This window comes from Tursiops truncatus, chromosome 11, assembly GCF_011762595.2.
Source record: "Tursiops truncatus isolate mTurTru1 chromosome 11, mTurTru1.mat.Y, whole genome shotgun sequence".
NCBI classification, from domain to species: domain Eukaryota; kingdom Metazoa; phylum Chordata; class Mammalia; order Artiodactyla; family Delphinidae; genus Tursiops; species Tursiops truncatus.
Genome location: NC_047044.1, coordinates 5,871,371 through 5,889,113, shown reverse-complemented (window position 1 = coordinate 5,889,113; position 17,743 = coordinate 5,871,371).

Genomic DNA, 17,743 nt, shown 5'->3' with positions numbered 1-17,743 from the left:
GCACACAGTCACTGCCACCCCGACTCCAGCCTGCTGACCCCAGTCTTCAGCATAAGAAGAACTTACTTTTTTTTTATTTCTTCAGGAAGAATTCTCTTGATTAAAGACAGTTGTTCTTTAAAAACAGAAATTTCTTTGAGAAAATAAAGTTCTCTGCAGGCATGAAATGTCATTACAGGGATGTGAAGGCTTGATCTTGGTGATTTTAGATGCTTCTGTCATCCTCTTATTGAAAATGAACCTTCGTAATAATACTGCTTCGTGTTTGCTCACAAAGACCTCCAAGGCTAGTTTGTTTTTTTGTGATCGCTGGGTGACCATGGGCCCCACAGGTCAGGTTCCTTGGTTCAAGCCCCTACTTGTCAAATGAGGGTCTCAGTCCCCAGGAGCCCTGGACATCTCCAGCTCACGTTCCAGACTCCTCTGAAACAACCCTCCTGAGATTCAGCACTCAAGGGATTCTGACCTACCGCCTGCCTCTTTCCCCAATTATAACAACAGGTACCACGTATGGAGTGTCCCTGTGTACCCGACACTGTGCTCAGACGTCCTGTGCGTTACATCATTTATCCTGAGAGGTAGAAACTGCTACCGCCCCCACCTTACACCTGAAAAAACGGAGACCCACAAGCCACTTGCTGGGACCACAGAGCCAGCCAGTGGCAGACGTGGGATCCGAACCCAGGTCTGTGCGACTCCCAAAGACATGCTCCAAGCCATTACGGCTAATAAAACCCACTTGAAGGGAGTTAGGGTGCTCCTACCTGTAATCACAAAGTGTTACTGTTTTGGTTTTGATATTGAGAAGAGTGGTCTTCACATAGTGGCCAAATTGTAACCGTTCGCAATTCATATGGTTGATTTGAGGTACCACCCAGTTGTATGCTCCCCATCTTTCTAACAGGTCCACCCCCCCAACCCATCTAGCATGGCAATACTTCACTCTGGGATAGTGGGAGGGGCTGTGTAGAAGTGGGAAGCGGGAAGGACGTGACACACTCACGTACCCCTACCCATCCCCTCAGGGGTGTATGTGTGGAACTGACTCAAGCAGCAAGGCCATAGACACATCCACAGCAAAAGCTGCAAGTGAATCCTGGAGACATCCCGGCTTCACAGAGGCGGAAGCCTCAGCACAGCCCCGCAGGTCTGCTGCCCCATGGACGCGCCCACCGGAGCCCCTCAGGCACCTCAAACTCACCAGCTGGGCCCTCAGCTCCTTCTGCCCAAGCCTGCTCCTCTGAGGGCCCCCTGCCTTGGGGCTGGCATCTCGCCCCCTCCCCTCCCCACCCACCAAGCCGTGTCAATGCCACATAAGCTCTCCTCTCCATTCCCTGGGCCGCTGACTTGGTTGAGATGACACCAGCTCTCACCCACATGACTCCACAGAGGCTCAAACCCATACCCACCAGGGTAGCTGGAGTCGGTGCTCAAAGACAGACCTGACCTCTCCCGTCCTTGCTGCCTACAGGACAAAGTCCACTCGGGACCGTGGGAGATGGGTCCACCCTCTGCCTGGTAAAGCCCCACGCTTCCCCTCTGCTCCATGCTGCCTCACACCTCTGAGCCACAGCTCACTCCGTTCCCTTCTCTCACAATGCCCTTCCCCATCCCTGTGCCTGGCAGACCACACTCAAGGCTCAGGAGCTCTGTCCTCACAGCCCACCTCCTGCTCAGGGCCTTGGGGAGTGAATCCAGCTGCCCACTTTCTCCTGGACACCTCCATCCTCTGCCCCGAGGGGAAGCTGGGCCAGCCAGCAGGACTGCCATCCTCAGGTGCCCAGAATGGGTGACCTGGGGCCCTTGATCCTGCGTGATCCCCCCCACCAGGGGCACCGGTTCAGCTTTGAAACCTGGAACTTAGCAGATCTTTTGGTTAGTAGATCTGTCTTTCACTTAGGTCAGATGTTGCGGTGTGAAGGTTAGTTAGACTTCCTGGTCACCGAGTCTCCCTTCCAGACCTCAACCCGAGGCTTCAGTGGTGAACAGGTGGCGCTGGCTTGGCCATTCATTGTATTTCACGCCCCTGGCCAATTGGTCCAGGCAAGGGCATGTGACTAAGCCTAGCCAATCAGATGTCTTCCCTGGGATTCTCTAAGTGGGGCTGGTGGGGTGTGTCTACTTTCCTATGTGGGCATGGGGCAGTAAGGATGGATGTCAGAATCGCCTGTTTCTACCATGGCGTGGACAGCTGGCCTGAGAGAACGGATCAGTCAGAGAGAAGCAGAGGGAAGATATGGGGAAGGAAAGAGAAGAGAGAGAGGGAAGAGAAAAGGAGGGGAGGGAAAGGAGACACCTGACAGTGTTCAAGGCTGGCTGCGTGATCCCTTCTGCTCTTAAGACAGTTGTGCTGGCTTCTGTCTCCTACAAACAAAATCGTCCTGCTTAATCAAAGCACAGGGTTGGGGGGTGTCTCCATGATATGACACCATTTCCAAATAGGTGTGCCAGGCCTTGTTCTAAACACTACATATATTAATTCATGAAATCTTACAACCACCCCATGAGGTAGGTGTTATTATCCTCATTTACAGGTGTGGAACGTAACACAGAGCGGTTAAGTGACTTGCCCAAGGTCATACAGCAGAGCCAGGAATGAATGAATGAATGAATGAATGAATGGAAAGTATTACCCTTGGTCACCCAGCCAATCAGAATCAGGATGAGAGCAGCTGTGTGCTCTTGATTCCCTGTCCAGGCTTCCCCGATCCTCCCTCTGTCCTGTAGTTTTAGGTGCTCAGCGATGGGGTAGAGGCTTGGCAAATCAGGACCTAAATCCATGCTCGGCTACTTACCTGCTCTGTGGCCTTGGGCAAGACACTGCACCTCTCTGTGACTCAGTATCTTCACCCTTAAAGTTGAGCTAAGCATGCCTACCTCACAGAGTAGGCATGTGAATCTCATAAGATCACACGTGTATAGTGCTGGGCACAGAGTGGGCGTTGCCACCCATAGCAGCCAGGCAGTTCATTCATTCAGAGGATGTTTACTGAGCAACTTCTTCATGCCAGACTCTGTTCTAGGTGTTGGGGATACAGCAGTGAGTAGGCCAGACATTCTCTGCCTTCGGGGAGCTCACAGCCCATTCAAGGGCGCAGACAATAAGAAACAAGAAAGAAAAGCCTAAGGTGGTGAAAAAGGCAGTGCAGAGAACTGAAGAGGGCGGTAGGATCAGCTGATGGAGAGGTGCGGGGGCCATGCAGATGGGGGCGATCAGCCAGGATCTCCCAGAGCTGGTACCTGTATCAGGACCTGAACATCAAAGGTGCCGAGATGGGAGCGGGGGTGTGGGAGAGTGGTTGGAAGTCTGTCTTAGAGAGTCATGGAGTGGACCTGATCTCCAAAAGCTCTTAGAATCTTTTTTTTTTTAAGCTACAGTGGAGCTTATTCCAAGTCCCCTGCACCAGGATGACTTAACAAGCATCATGGGCACGTGGAGGTGGGGGGGCGGGTAGGAATGCGGGGCGTGTGCCCCAAATGCAGGCCCGAGTGTGCCCTCACCACATGCCCTGCGAAGGCTGATTTGTGCAAGAACGCCTTAGACAAAAATTAACATCTTTTCCAATTTGAAAAGTCATATCTGCTCAATACAGAAAACAAGTCCTGAAAGGGTGACAATTAACTTTCTGCTGTATTTCCTTCCAGCCTTTTTTCTATGAGCATACACACAGAATTTTATCTTTTTAATTTTAATTTAAAATTTAAATTTTATTTATAAAATTAAGATCATGTTACACATACAGCACATTTTTCTGACCTCTATGCTTGTTTTTAAATTTTCCTTTAATTATTTTTATAGAGGCATACTTTACATACAACAAAATGCACCATTTTAAGCGCATGGTTCATTGAGTTTTTAAAAAAGTTTTGTTAGTGGTAAAATACACATAACATAAAATTTACCATTTTAGCCATTTTCAAGTGTGCCGTTCAGTGACATTAATTAAGTCCATTCACATTGTTGTACATCTATCATCACCATCCATCTCCAGAACGCTTTCATCATCCCCAGCTGTAACTCTGTACCCATTAAACTCTTAACTCCCAATCCTCCCCTCTCCCCAGCCCCTGGGAACCACCGTTCATACTTTCTGTCTCTATGGATTTGGTACCTCATATAAGTGGGATTATACAGTATCGGTCCTTTTGTGTCTAGCTTATTTCACTTAGCACAATTTTTTCAAAGTTCACCCCCTGTTGTAATATGTATCACAATTTTATTCCTATATAAGGCTGAATGCTGTTCTATTCCATGTACAGATCACATTTTGTTTATCTATTCATCTGTGGATGGACATTTGGGTTTCCACTTTTGACTATTGTGAATAATGCTGCTGTGACATCAGTATAGAATTATGGGTTCGAGTCCCTAATTTCAGCTCTTTGGACTGTATACCTATAAGTGGAATTGCTGAATCATATTGTAATTCTATGTTTCATTTTTTGAGAAACTGCCGTACTGTTTTCCACAGTTGCTGCACCATTGAGTGAGTTTTGACAAATGCACACAACTGTGTAATTTCCACCACAAATCAAGGTAGAGAACATTTACAGCACTCCCCAAATTTCCACTTGCCATTCTTATCAATTGCCCCAAACCCCCCTCCAGCTCAGGCAATCACTGATCTGATGTCTCTGCCTATGGATTAATTTTTCCTATTCTAAAACTTTATATGAATGGAATCATGCCTAATGACGTACTCTTTTGTCTGACTTCTTTTGTTCAGCATACTTTTCAAGTTTTATTCAACACATTCAGCTCTGCAACCTGCCATCTCTCATCTCATTCAAATTAATAAGAATTACATCTTCTTTTAGGATTGACTTTTTAATAAGCTATGTAGTATTCCATTGCAGAGTTTCAACATAATTTATTTAACCAGTCTAAGCTGATTCTAATTTTTTGCTGTTATAAACGGCACTGAGTGGAACATCCTTGTACCTAAACCTTTGCTTGCTTCTCTGATCATTGCTTTTCAATAAATCCATGGAGGTGGAATAACGGGGTAGAAGGGAACCAACAGTTTTTGTCTTCTTATACCTATTGCCAAATTGCTTCTCAGAAAGGTGTTACCGTGTACTATCAACTTCACCTCTTAAGTAGCTCTTGAACCTGTTGACCCCTCTCCACCTCCTCAATCTCCTCAGCCCTTTAGGGTCACTACCTGGCATTCTTCCCAGTGACACTGCCCACGGAGGCCACCTGCCTGAGCTGCAAGCATCTCTAAAAACCACCTAAGCCCAACACAGTCCTCCAAGGAGGCAGAACCATCAGGAAGCCAGGCAAGGGATTCATGGCTGCAGACAGGGCGGGAGCCTTAATTAATACTAGGTGCAGAGCGGGGGCTCCGTGAATGAATTAGGGGGTCACTAGTTCTCTTCCCTCCCTTCTGTTCTCAGTGCCCAGCAAGTGGTCTGGCAGGGAAGGCACTGAAAATAGGCATGGCAGTGGAGACATTTGCCTGGAATCCCCTCACACATTTTCTCATGGGCTAATTGGTGGCAGAGATAACAGACAGTCAGGAGGCGATGATGCTGGTCAGCGACATCCCAGAGAGGGTCTCCCAGGATCCCGAAAGAAGTCAAGGGCTCTTGGCCCAGAGACCCAGGGCTTTCCCATCCTCTGGGGACTTGACCCAGTTTGCCATTTCAGTGGAACATGCCAGCCCTTCTCTGGACCTAGACCTAGTCTAGTTCAACTCCAAGAATGTCCCCAACACAAAGGAGGAAGGGCTTGTGTCACCATGATAAAGGTCTCCTTACAGCCACCCACGCCAGGCTGCAGACGGACGCAGCTCCCACGCACAATGAGCCATTGTGGTTTTCTTGCCTGACACCCTTACCTTCTAGGACTGTTGGGGGAGTGAGGGACACTGGCCCGAGAGAGAAAGAGCTTGACCAGGGAGTTTGGGCTCTCTGGCTCTGCCCCAAGGTCAGCAATGCTCTTTGATAGCTAGCATCCCCGGGCAAAGCGGGGCGGTATTGACAATGGGCATTTGTGCAGGACTTTCCCAGACTCATTCACACCCATCATTTTGCTTGACCCTCAAAGGCTGAGGTCACATGTCTCATAACCTCTGTTTTGTAGGTGGAGAACCTGAGTCCAAGAAAAGAAAGTACCCCCTGCTGTAGACTTGCCTTGGTCCCACCTAAATTGTTAGAGAAAGGAAAAGAGTTATTTAGTTGCTGTGCTATTGCCCAAAAGAGACAAAGGAGGAGTTATTTCCTTTAGAAAGAAATTTACTGGGGATTCCCTGGTGGTCCAGTGGTTAGGACTCCACGCTTTCACTGTTGAGGGCCTGGGTTCGATCCCTGGTTAGGGAACTAAGATCCCGCAAGTCACGTGGCATGGCCAAAACAAACAAACACACAAACAAAACAACAACAAAAAAACACAAACAAAATGAAAGAAAGAAAAAAATTTACTAAGCAATGACTCCTGGAGCTGGACACTAGGGACACAGGAAGAGACCTGGCCCCTGCTCATGACAAGCTCAGGCTGGAGAGGGAGACCCTGGCACATGAATTCTGCAGGAAGCAGCCAAGATTCCAGCCAGAGGGCCCTGCCTCTCATATCCACCCTTGTTCCTCTTTGCTGTACTGCAAGTCTCCTGCAACCGACCACAGAAACTGCTTTTAGACCTGAGTGGACACAACTATGTAACCAGCTGTGTGTCCTCAGGGAAGTTCCTCAGTCTCTCTGAGTTTCAGCTTCCCCGTATGTAAAATGAGAATAAGAAGCTCTTGGGCTTCCCTGGTGGCGCAGTGGTTGAGAGTCCGCCTGCCGATGCAGGGGACACGGGTTTGTGCCCTGGTCCGGGAGGATCCCACATGCCGCGGAGCGGCTGGGCCCGTGAGCCATGGCCACTGAGCCTGCGCGTCCGGAGCCTGTGCTCCACAACGGGAGAGGCCACAGCAGTGAGAGACCCGCGTACCACAAAAACAAAAAACAAACCAAAAAAACCTGATATAAACTTTAGGGTAAAGTAACAGTCAAGAGACATATATAGAGCAAAGTGTAGGGAGTGCTAGCTTGGCAGAATGAGGAGCATGGCTCAGAGTTTGTTGGTTGGGACAGAAGGGGGCTCTGGATAACTTAAACCACACAAGCTCTATTGGAAAGAGGTGGCTACCTTACTGAAAAAAAGAAAGGACAACCTAAAACGTAGCCTCAGAAGAAACAGGACCAAGGCAGCTCCGGGATTCAGGTAGCAGGAGCTGGGGCTATGCTCTCCGAGTCCAGGATGAATCAGCTTCAATGAGTCTCTGTCCCTGAGTCAAGGTTCAAGTTCCCAGGAGTGAGTCCAGTGGGTCAAGCTAGGGTAGTGTGCCCACCTTGGCTGGGGTGGTTTGGATGCCTGCTCTGATGAGCCCACTAGACTGTAGGCTACAAGAGGTTGGGGAGTTTCCAAAGGAGATGCCCTAGCCAGATTGCAGGCACAGCAGATGTCTGCTCTAGGAGAGAAGGAAGAATAAAGGAAAACTATGCTGAGAACCTCCTGTGTGTCTCCAGGAGGGCTTCTTGGAGGAGGTGACATTGACACTAGGCCTAGAAGAGCAAGAAGAATGCCACCCTCCAAGGGCATGGGGGTTAGGGGAAGTGATGCTGTTCTCTGCCATCATGGTGTACCCAGGAAGGACTTGCTGAAGGATGCCACCTCACCTGAGCTTAAGAGACAGTGGCATTTTGGGCAGTGCTTTCCCTGCCAAACCAATGACTGGGCGTTAACTTCCTCTTTGGGATTCTGGTCCTGAATAATCAATCCCATAGAACTCAGTGAGAAGAAAGTCCTGTAATTACCATCAAACCACTGCTTTTGTTTGGGTGACATTGTGTTAGAGCGACATGCTCTCAGGCATTCAACAAACATTCACAAAGCACCCATTATATGCAGAGTGCTATTCTGGGCACAGCTTCTACCTAGCAGGAGCTTAGAGTCCAGTCGGGGATAGAAGTGAGTAGATAGTTACTTCTCAGAGAGACATCTGAGATCTGTACAAGGTGCTATTTTAAGATAAGAGGGGGGTAGACATCAACTCAGCAGGTCTGGTTGGGTGAGGCAAGGGCATGTGTGAGGGTAAAATTTCACAGAAGAGGTAAGTAGGGTTTTGTAGGATGAATAGGAGTCCAACAGGTGGCTGGCACACAAAGAGCTTTCCAAATAGAGGAACAGGGGCAAAACATCCTGGGAAGCAGAGGAAACTGCAACAAGTTTGGTGGGCCTGGAGGCAAAGGTTTGGAGCAGAGGGAGGCCAGTCAGGTTGCCCAGGCTATGAGTTTATCCTGGAGGCAGTGGGGCACCACGGGAGGGTTCAAGGCAAGGGAATGACATGGCAGATTTGTGTTCTAGAAAGATCCCTCTGGCCTGGGTGGGACGCTGTGAATAGGGTTACGGCATTTGTTTCACCCCACCCAGAGTCTTCTGTGCAGGTGGCTTTCTCTGAGAGCAAAAGCCTGCTACTCTGGGAGCCCAGGGTCAAATCCACTTGGGAACTACCTCACTGTACATACACCCCATCCTCTTGGAGAGTTGTCCCAGCTCTTAGCATATTGAAGTCTCTGGGAGATCCTGCAGCAGAGCCGTCCCATGTCTTTGCTTGGCCCGGTGTGCCCCACATTGATTTGATCACATTCCCTCACCTCCTTTATATTAGTCATGCAGCAACTGTTAAGATTCTTTGCAACACTCTTTGAGAAACAGCCTAGACCCTTTCTGATTCCAAGGATTTGAAAAAACTGGTTTCAAGTAAACCTTGGGGGCCTCACCAGTGTGGACCCCAGAGCCTCTAATACCTGCTCCTCCCTTGCCTTAGGTAACAGAAATCCAATTCCAGGGGCTCCCCTTTGAAACCGGAGAAAGAGCTGGGAGAATGCAATGAGGACTAGGGTTGGTCACGCTTTCTGTGGGTACCATTCACTTAGTTCTTAAAACCAGCCAGCTGTTCACAACCTTGCTTCATTCACAAAACACCCTTGCCAGGAAGGCGTGACTATCCTCATTTTACAGATGGCAAAACCGAGGCTTGGAGAGGTGAAGTGAGGAGTTCAGAAGCGGGGTGTAGGGAGGGGAAGGGGCTCAGACCAATCCCAAGCTCCTTGTGGCCAAGAGAATGAATTCTTAATGGACTAGAGTAAATGGGCAAAGGATGTGAATAGGCAATTGACAGAGGAGGAACTCCTAAAGGACACAGTATTTCCAGAAAAAAAAAAAAAAGTGTAGCTTCACTCCTATCAAAGGGGCCAACTAGGTCAATGGGATTGGCAAAAACAGACAAAGATCAGTAACACCCGTGCTGGAGAGGCTGTCGGGAGATAGCCTTGGACACTATCGTGGGAGGTACGTTGGAGCAGAGCTTACGGAAGGCTTCTCTGTCAAAATTTCGAATGCTCTTTCCTTACCTCTAGGGTGGGGGATTGAGTGGGAGGGCACACACGGGAGCATGCTGGGGGTGCTGGAATGTTCTATAGTTTGGTCTGGGTGGGACTACAGAGATATATACCTGTGTCAAATGTACTGAGCTGAATAAAGATTAGTGCATATTATGCACATCACTCCATGTATTGTATAAAAAGGAAAAACAAACTAAAATGCAAAACTACCTTTGATCAACAATTGCCCATCCAGGAAGCTCTGCAGAAATATTTGCTCATGGATGGAGATAGTTATTCAAGGATGCTCAGGATACAATCATTAGTAACAAGGGAAATTTGAAAACAACCCAAATGCCTTTCAGTAGGGGAAGGGTGGAGTAAATTACGGAACAAACACAACAGAATAGTGATATGCAGCCATTCAAGAGCATCTCGGAAAAAAACGTTCCAGCTACCTTGTGACAAAAGCAAGTTTGAAAACAAGATCTGTGATCCTGCGTTTGCAAAAAGCACAGCAACTAAAAACCCCTTTCTGTTTGTGTGTGTACATTTAAAGTCTCAAAAAGTGACATCCAAATGTGAACAGCAGTTTCCTCCAGGGAGTGGGATTGGGAGGTGCCACTGGGAACCTTTACTTCTTCCTGTGTATCCATCACGTGTCATGGAGTTGTTTTGCAATTGGCATTCACTGCTTTTGCAATTAAAAAAAAAAAAAACCCTTAAAAATAAAATCAATCAGTAGAGGCGCCTGGCACGTAGTAGGTGCTCACTAAATATCTGTTGAAGGAAGGGCTTCAACAGTCCTTGGGCTGTGGTGCCTTCCTGCTCAGACTGTCCGCTCCCAGCCGGGTGGGCCCGACACGCCTGATCCTGTCTGGGTGCCAAGCCCCCACCACGTCCCGTCCCCCCAACCCCGCCACCGGCTCTCAGGGCCTTGGGATGTTGCTGGAACGGATGTTAAGGGAAGCTTAAAGCCAGTGGCCACACTTCCCTGGGGGCACTGCTCTAGGGCCAGAGCTCTGCTTGGTTGGCCCCAATTTTTATTTGTGGGGAGAGTAAGAAAAAATAAAATAAAACATTTAAAGCAACCCAGCCCTCCTTTCCAAGTCCACTGCGGGTGAACGGTGGGGCTTCGGGCGCCCCGGCGCCGGCAGAATCGCCGGCCACAAAACAAACACACGGATCACGGGGACAGAAACACTTTCTGCGCGGCCCCTCCTCCCGCGCTGTCACTCAGCTTCCGCGCCGCCCCCTCCCCTGCCAAGCGGCCGGGAGACCCTCCCCCGTCACCCCCTACCCCGCCGAAGACTTTTTGAAGTTGATCAATGAAACATGTTTTACATACAGGCCTATTCCCGGGCGGGGACTCTGCAAGGCCTTCATTAGTTCCAGATAATGAAAGAATGGGCCGATTCAACGGGCTTGGGAGAGAACAGGGAAAATTAGAGTTCGGTCTGCTCACTTTAAAAAAAAAAAAAAAAGAAGAGGAGGGGGTGGGGTAGAAATTGTGGATTTGCTAAATAAAGCTCAGGGCCGCATTCAGAGCCTGCGGAGAGGTCCCGGCTCAATCCTCTTAGTTCAGACAATGTAGGGCCGGAGACTGGCCGGCCGGCGGCTCGCATTCCACCCCCGGCTGGAAGGGCAATGGGCTGTTTAAATTGCTACTTAAGTTTCCAGCTGTTCTACCAGTGATTTGCCCAACCTAATAGCTCTTTAAGGCTTTAAACAAGAAAATAGCTCTTCTCACGACTCAAAGAAGCGGCCCTGGTTAGTTCAGACGGCGCCCATTGTCCGAGGCTTAAACCCTTCTCTGCGCCGGATCCTCCCCGCCACGACGCCACCCACAGCGGTGTCAGACTTTGCCCAGCTCGTGGAGACTATTTATCGTCAAGATTATGGTTTTCTAGGCCTCTGTTCAGAGAGCTCCTAAATAAGTACTTATTTGAGGGGACTGCCTGTCTGCTGCCTTTGGGCAGCCCCAACAAATTAGTGACAAATAGTAATAATTAGTACGACCAGAGCACCTATGTAGTGAGCGCCTACTGTGCGCCAGACCTTGGGTTAGGCACTCTTCTGCCCTCATCCCATTTCATTCTCGTCCACAAAGGAGGTGGCACTACTGTGATGGCCACTTTACAACCGGGACACAGGCACGGAGGAAGGAGTCAAGTCGGCCAAGTTCACACGGGGGGTGCATAGAGCAGGGTCAGGGCTGGTCTGATTTCCAGGGTCTAGACTCTTAACCACCACCTGCCGCCAGGTAGCCATGGAAACTTGAACAGGCCAGGGGAGGGGACTCCCGGAACGGGTTCTAGCTTGGTGCCTCTGGCCATGGGCACTTACAGGGCCCAGTTTCCTGGGAGACTGCAGGGGTGGGGGGAGTGAGCAGCAGAGGAGGGGGCCATGGGGAAGGAGATGGTGGGATTCTGACCTCATCCATCTGAGTCCTGAATGGATGAGAATAATTCAACTGTATGAAAATAATTCTGTATCTATTATGACTTAACTCTAATGAGCTAAGAAACAGCAGTTGTTTTTCTGAGTATAAAAGTCATACATGTCAATGGTGGAGACCTTGAAAAATATAAAAATGAATAAAGAAGGACCTGTTAAAGGTTTAGGGTGCTGCTTGGCGTGGCGCGAGCACCCAGTCTGTGTAAGCTGTCATCATCACCTTCATCATCCGTGTTACCCTGATGAAGGTACTGGAGATGAGAGCATTGTGGTGTAGTTTCCTCCCAGTCTGTTTTCCGTATATCTAAACATCCCCAGTCTTGATCTTAATTATACTATGCACTGTTTGGAATATGCATGCCTTTTTTCCTGAGATTCATCAAGCCAGAAAGCTGTGATAAAGGCTTGTGGAATTTCCCTGCGGACCCGATGCCCTTGGATTACACACTGCAGATCATGAGCAAAACAATTGTGCAAAGGAAGTCGTTAGAGATGGATGGGAGAACTCTGCAGGTGAACAAAGCACAGGAGGAGGGAAAGTCCCCAGATAAGGTGTATATTCAGGGCTCAGTTTGGGAAGCGGAGACCATGTGTCTGGCCAGACCATAGAGGGAGGTGGAGCCAGAATCTGGAGCCTCAAGGCCAGACGCAGTACGAGGCTTAACTTTACTCCTGCAGGCAGTGGGGAGCTACTGCTGGTCTTTGAGCAAGGGCTGTGACCAAGTCAATGGCCCACACCTAAGACACCAGGAAAGGCAGCCCTGAGGTCCAGCTTTCTGCATCCTGGCAGAAAAACAATGACTGCTCCAACAGAGTAGAAGCTGGCTTCCCAACCTTCCTCAGCCACGGTCGGGGAATGAGACCCAGTCTTGTCTGCCTGGGCTGGGCCATGCTGGAGCCCCTGATATATCTGTGTCTCTGGTGTGTGGGAGGGAAGGGTGGGCAGGGATGGCCTCTCACCTGCTGCTGCCACCCCGACACTCACAGGTAAGACCCATTCACTCTTTGTTATTAGGTGAGTAGGTTGAAGAAGGGTCAATTCATTTTTTAAAAAATATATTTATTTATTAACTAATATATTTTTGGCTGCGTTGGGTCTTTGTTGCTGCGTGCGGGCTTTCTCTAGCTGCGGCAAGCAGGGGCTACTCTTTTTTGTGGTGCGCAGGCTTCTCATTGCGGTGGCTTCTCTTGTTGTGGAGCACGGGCTCTAGGCCCGCGGGCTTCAGTAGTTGTGGCACAAGGGCTCAGTAGTTGTGGCTCTTGGGCTGTAGAGCGCAGGCTCAGTAGTTGTGGCGCACGGACCTATTTGCTCCGCGGCATGTGGGATCTTCCTGGACCAGGACTTGAACCCGTGTCCCCTGCACTGGCAGGCGGATTCATAACCACTGTGCCACCAGGGAAGCCCCAGGATCAATTCATTTTATTCCTCTTATTTTGCAGATGGGGAAACTGAGGCTTAGAGTGGGGAAGAGATATGTCAGGTAAATGGCAAAGGCAGAACTAAGAAACATTTTAAACATTTGTACCACAATTTGTTAATTCCTGTCCATTCCTGCCCTGTTCCTCATCTTTCTTTTTTTTTTTTTTAAAAAAAACATACTTAACAAAACAATATTGCTGTTATAATTTTGCTGCTGGAAAAGGTACGGGGACACACACAAATTGATCAGAGTGTAAATTGCTGTAACCTCGTGGGAAGGCCAAGAGTTTGGCCATATCTCTCAAAACTTTTAATGCAAAGGTCCATTCAATGAGCAATCCCATTGCCTAGAATTACTCCTACAAATATATTCACATATGTATGCAAAGGTGTATGTACAAAGATGTTCACCACGGTACTGATTTTTATACGTAAAACCGTAAGAAAAAAGAACCAGCAACTCTAAATGTCTGTAAATGGTGACTTGTTATCTAAACTTTTCGACATCCACACAGAGTATTATACAGCCATGAAAAGGAATGGGGTAGATCATTTTATACTCCCACTAACAGTGTTTGAGAATGACTACTTCTCTATAAACTTAGGTATTTTCAAACTTTAAAATTTTGGCCGATTTGATAGGTAAAAAAAGGGTATTTTATTGCTTTTAATTACATTCCTTAAATTATGAGTGAGGTTGAAATTTTTCATATAGTTATTGTTCATTTTAAATTCTTTTTTCTGTGAATTTCTTTTTCATATACAGCTTTTGCCTGTTTTTCTGATAGTTTTAAGTCTTTTTCTCACTTGTATGAGCCTGTTTGGTTTCTGTCATGACTTTGCTTATACTGTTTTTTCACCTAGACATTTAAAAATTGTATGTAAATCACATTTTTTAAACTTTGATTTTTGGGGGGTACAGAAGATATATTTTTTAAAACAGTTGAATCAGTTCTCCTTTCTTTTTTGATTTCCTCAATCATTTTAAAGCCTGGAAGGTTCTCATCCCTCCAGAGACTTGGTCAATATTACTTATATTTTTGGCCAGTCCTTCTAGGATTTGATTTGCTTTATAAACAATTTATTCTTCAGTATATGGAAATGGATTTAAGCTTGTATTTTTCCTCACATGGTCTCACATTTATTCAACATTCATTCGTTGGAGAAGACACTGCCATTATGGTTTGAGTTATTTTATAGAGGAAAGAGTGTTTCTCTGCTCTCCATTAATCATGGATTCTAATATCAAAGAGGGATTATTCCTCATCTCTTTGGATTTCTCACTCATTTATTTCCTCAAATGAATTTTATTATGGCTTCTGGGTATCCTGCTTAGAAAGAGCTTTCCTTTCCAAGATTATAAATAACTTCACTTATGTTTTCTTTTAGAATTTTTATGGTTCAATATTTTTTGTTTAAATCTTGGATCCATCTGGAATTTATTTTGGTATAAGGGGTGAGGTAGGGATTCAATTTTATTTTTTCCAGATGGGTGACTACCCAGTTATCTCAATGCCCTGCTTTGATTAATAGGTCTCTTCCCTCTGATATGAAATGCCTCCTTTTTTTCCATGTGCTGAATTCCCACAGATTTCTGTACTCTGGGTTGGATTGAGTGTCGACTTCTTTTCTAGTACTAAACTTAAAAAATTATTGTACTTTCATAATACGTTTTAACATCTGGTAAAACCAGCTCTCCTTCATTAGTTTTGTTTTTCCTTAGAATTTCCCTGGCTGGTCTCACGTGTTTATTTTTCCAGATGAAATTTGGTATCATTCTGTCAAGTTCCCAAAAAATAAAAGAAAATAAAAACCCTGTTGGTTTAAGGCCTTCCTTACCAGTGGGTATAGTTCTTTCCCCCTCAACAGATTACTGTTATTAACCCTTTGTTGGTTCATTTTTCTCCCTGCTAACTTTTTCTGTGATACAGAAGATTTTTTTGTCTTTATATAGTCCAATCCTTTCCCCTCTCCTTGTAAAAAAATACCCCCAAATTTTAAAAGCTTGGAAACATCCCATTCCTCCAGAGATCTGGTCAATATTCATTTATATTTTTGGCCAGTCTTCCTAAGATTTGCTTTGCTTTATAAGCCATTTTTGTTGCCAGCATCCGTGAAAGATGGGAAGAATACATCTAAACTGATTTTTTTAGGTGCTACCGCTTCCCTTGTTCTTTGTCTGCTCAAGACAACTTTATCATATCTTAAATTCTCTTACATGAGAAAGCTTCTCTCCCGCCATTCCGTCTCATCCGTGCCTGCTCTGCTATTTCATCCAGGGCGTAATCATCTATTTTAACATCCTAGAGGGCTGATTGCTTATGTTTCTCAAAATATTTTTTGGATTTCTAACCCTTCTGTTTCCCCAAATACCCCAGCCTGCGTGATTCATTTGGCCCTCATAAGAGCCCTGTGAAAGAGGCTAGAAGCATTAATTCCATTAACTGAGTGTCCCCTTGGGGCTAAGGGACAGATTAGCAGAAACATGGTTGTCACAGCCCCGAGGGAACAAAAGTGTTCCTTTAGGGTCTGGAATTCCCTGGAGGAAGGGAATTGTGTGGCCAGCAGCACCTTTGGTTGTTGAGTTTGACACTTAGAAGAAGAGGTGGGGATGTGTATGCAGCAGGCGTCTAATACTCACCCTCATTGATCAGGGGGCTGCCAGCTGGGAATCTTCAGTAAAGCTGCCACCCACAGCTATGAGTCAGTGTTGGAGCATCAGGAGAAAGGGGCAGGGAGCCCCATCTGGGCTGGGCTGGGGGCATGAGATGCGATAGAGGTTTTCCGCATGCCTGAGGCAACCTCCCGGATGGATTCTACTTTGTCCCTGTGACCTCAGGTGCTGGGAGTGTCTCTGGAGAGCCCGTGTGTCAGCCTGTGTCTGTGTCATTAGTGTGTGTGGTGACAGCCCTTGGCAGCCCGGCTTCTTTCAGGAAGCGTGGTTCTGAGATGAGATGTCAATACCAGCAGCCCCTGAATGAGCTGGAGGGTTGATGCAGATGGGGTCTCAGCAGGAACCTTCAACCAATCCGGGGCCATAACTCACCCGGTGGAAATGGCCCTGGTGATTGTAGAGGGTCGGGGGGTGTCTACCAGGTCAAAGGCAGAGTCACAGGGGAAACAAGACTCCCTGCCCAGGCCCTGCCCTGGCAGCACTGGCTGGCAGGCTCAGTCTAGGATCAGGGGGATGTTGTTTATTTCTTTCCTTTATTTTTAGCTTTTATTTTGATCAGACTTATACGGGCAAATAGTTCTACAAGGTTTGTTAAGAAAAACAGCAGTTTCCTGCCGCTGTCCCCCACTCTTTCCCATAGACCCTTCCCAGAGGCAACTCTTTCACCTCCTTTAACTAATGATTTTGGTTTTTACCGCCCTGCCTTTGGAACTGCATCTTGATTTCTGTAGTTTCAGCTTTATCGGCTGACTTATTCTGGAAGGTGAGGAGTTCGCCGTTCCCCACCTCACCCCCGCTACACACACCTTCCCATGTCCTCAGACCTCTGCGTATAGTCTTAGAACGCTGGCCACCTTTGTTTTCAGTAATTAAGGGCATGGCCTCTGGAGCCGCCCGCCCGGGTTCCAATCTTCCTTCCACCACTTACTAGCTGTGTGATCCTAGACAAGTTACCCAGCCTCCCGGTTGATAGCCATCCACCAGGCCTTGCTGGGCTGCAGCTTTAAATGAGTTAGTTCACCCAATTAAAAAGTGGGCAGAAGAACGGAATAGACAATTTTCCAAAGAGGAGATGCAGGTGGCCAACAGGCACATGAAAAGAGGCTCAACATCACTAATCATCAGGGAAAAGCAAATCAAAACCACAGTGAGATGTCACCTCACACCTGTCAGAACAGCCATCATCAAATAGAACACAAATAACACATGTTGGCGAGGCGGTGGAGAAAAGGGAAACTTCGTACAGTGTTGGTGGGAATGTAAATTGGTGCAGCCACTGTGGAAAACAATACGGAGGTTTCTCAAAAAACTAAAAATAGAACTACCATACGACCCAGCAATTGCACTGCAGGGTATATATCCGAAAATACCAAAAACACGAATTTGAGAAGATACACGCACCCCAGTGTTCACAGCAGCATCATTTACAATTGCCAAGATATGGAAGCACCCTAAGTGTCCATCAACAGATGAGTGGATAAAGAAGATGTGGTGTGTGTACACACACACACACTCACACACACACAGTGAAATATTATGCAGCCATAAAAAAGAACACAATTTTGCGTTTTGCAGCAACATGGAAGGACTTGGAGGGTATTATGCTAAGTGAAATAAGTCAGGCAGAGAAAAACAAATACTGTATATCACTTATATGTGGAATCTAAAAAATACAACAAACTGATGAGTATAACAAAGAAGCAAGGCTTCCCTGGTGGCGCAGTGGTTGAGAGTCTGCCTGCCGATGCAGGGGACGTGGGTTCATGCCCTGGTCCGGGAGGATCCCACATGCCACGGAGCAGCAGGGCCTGTGAGCCGTGGC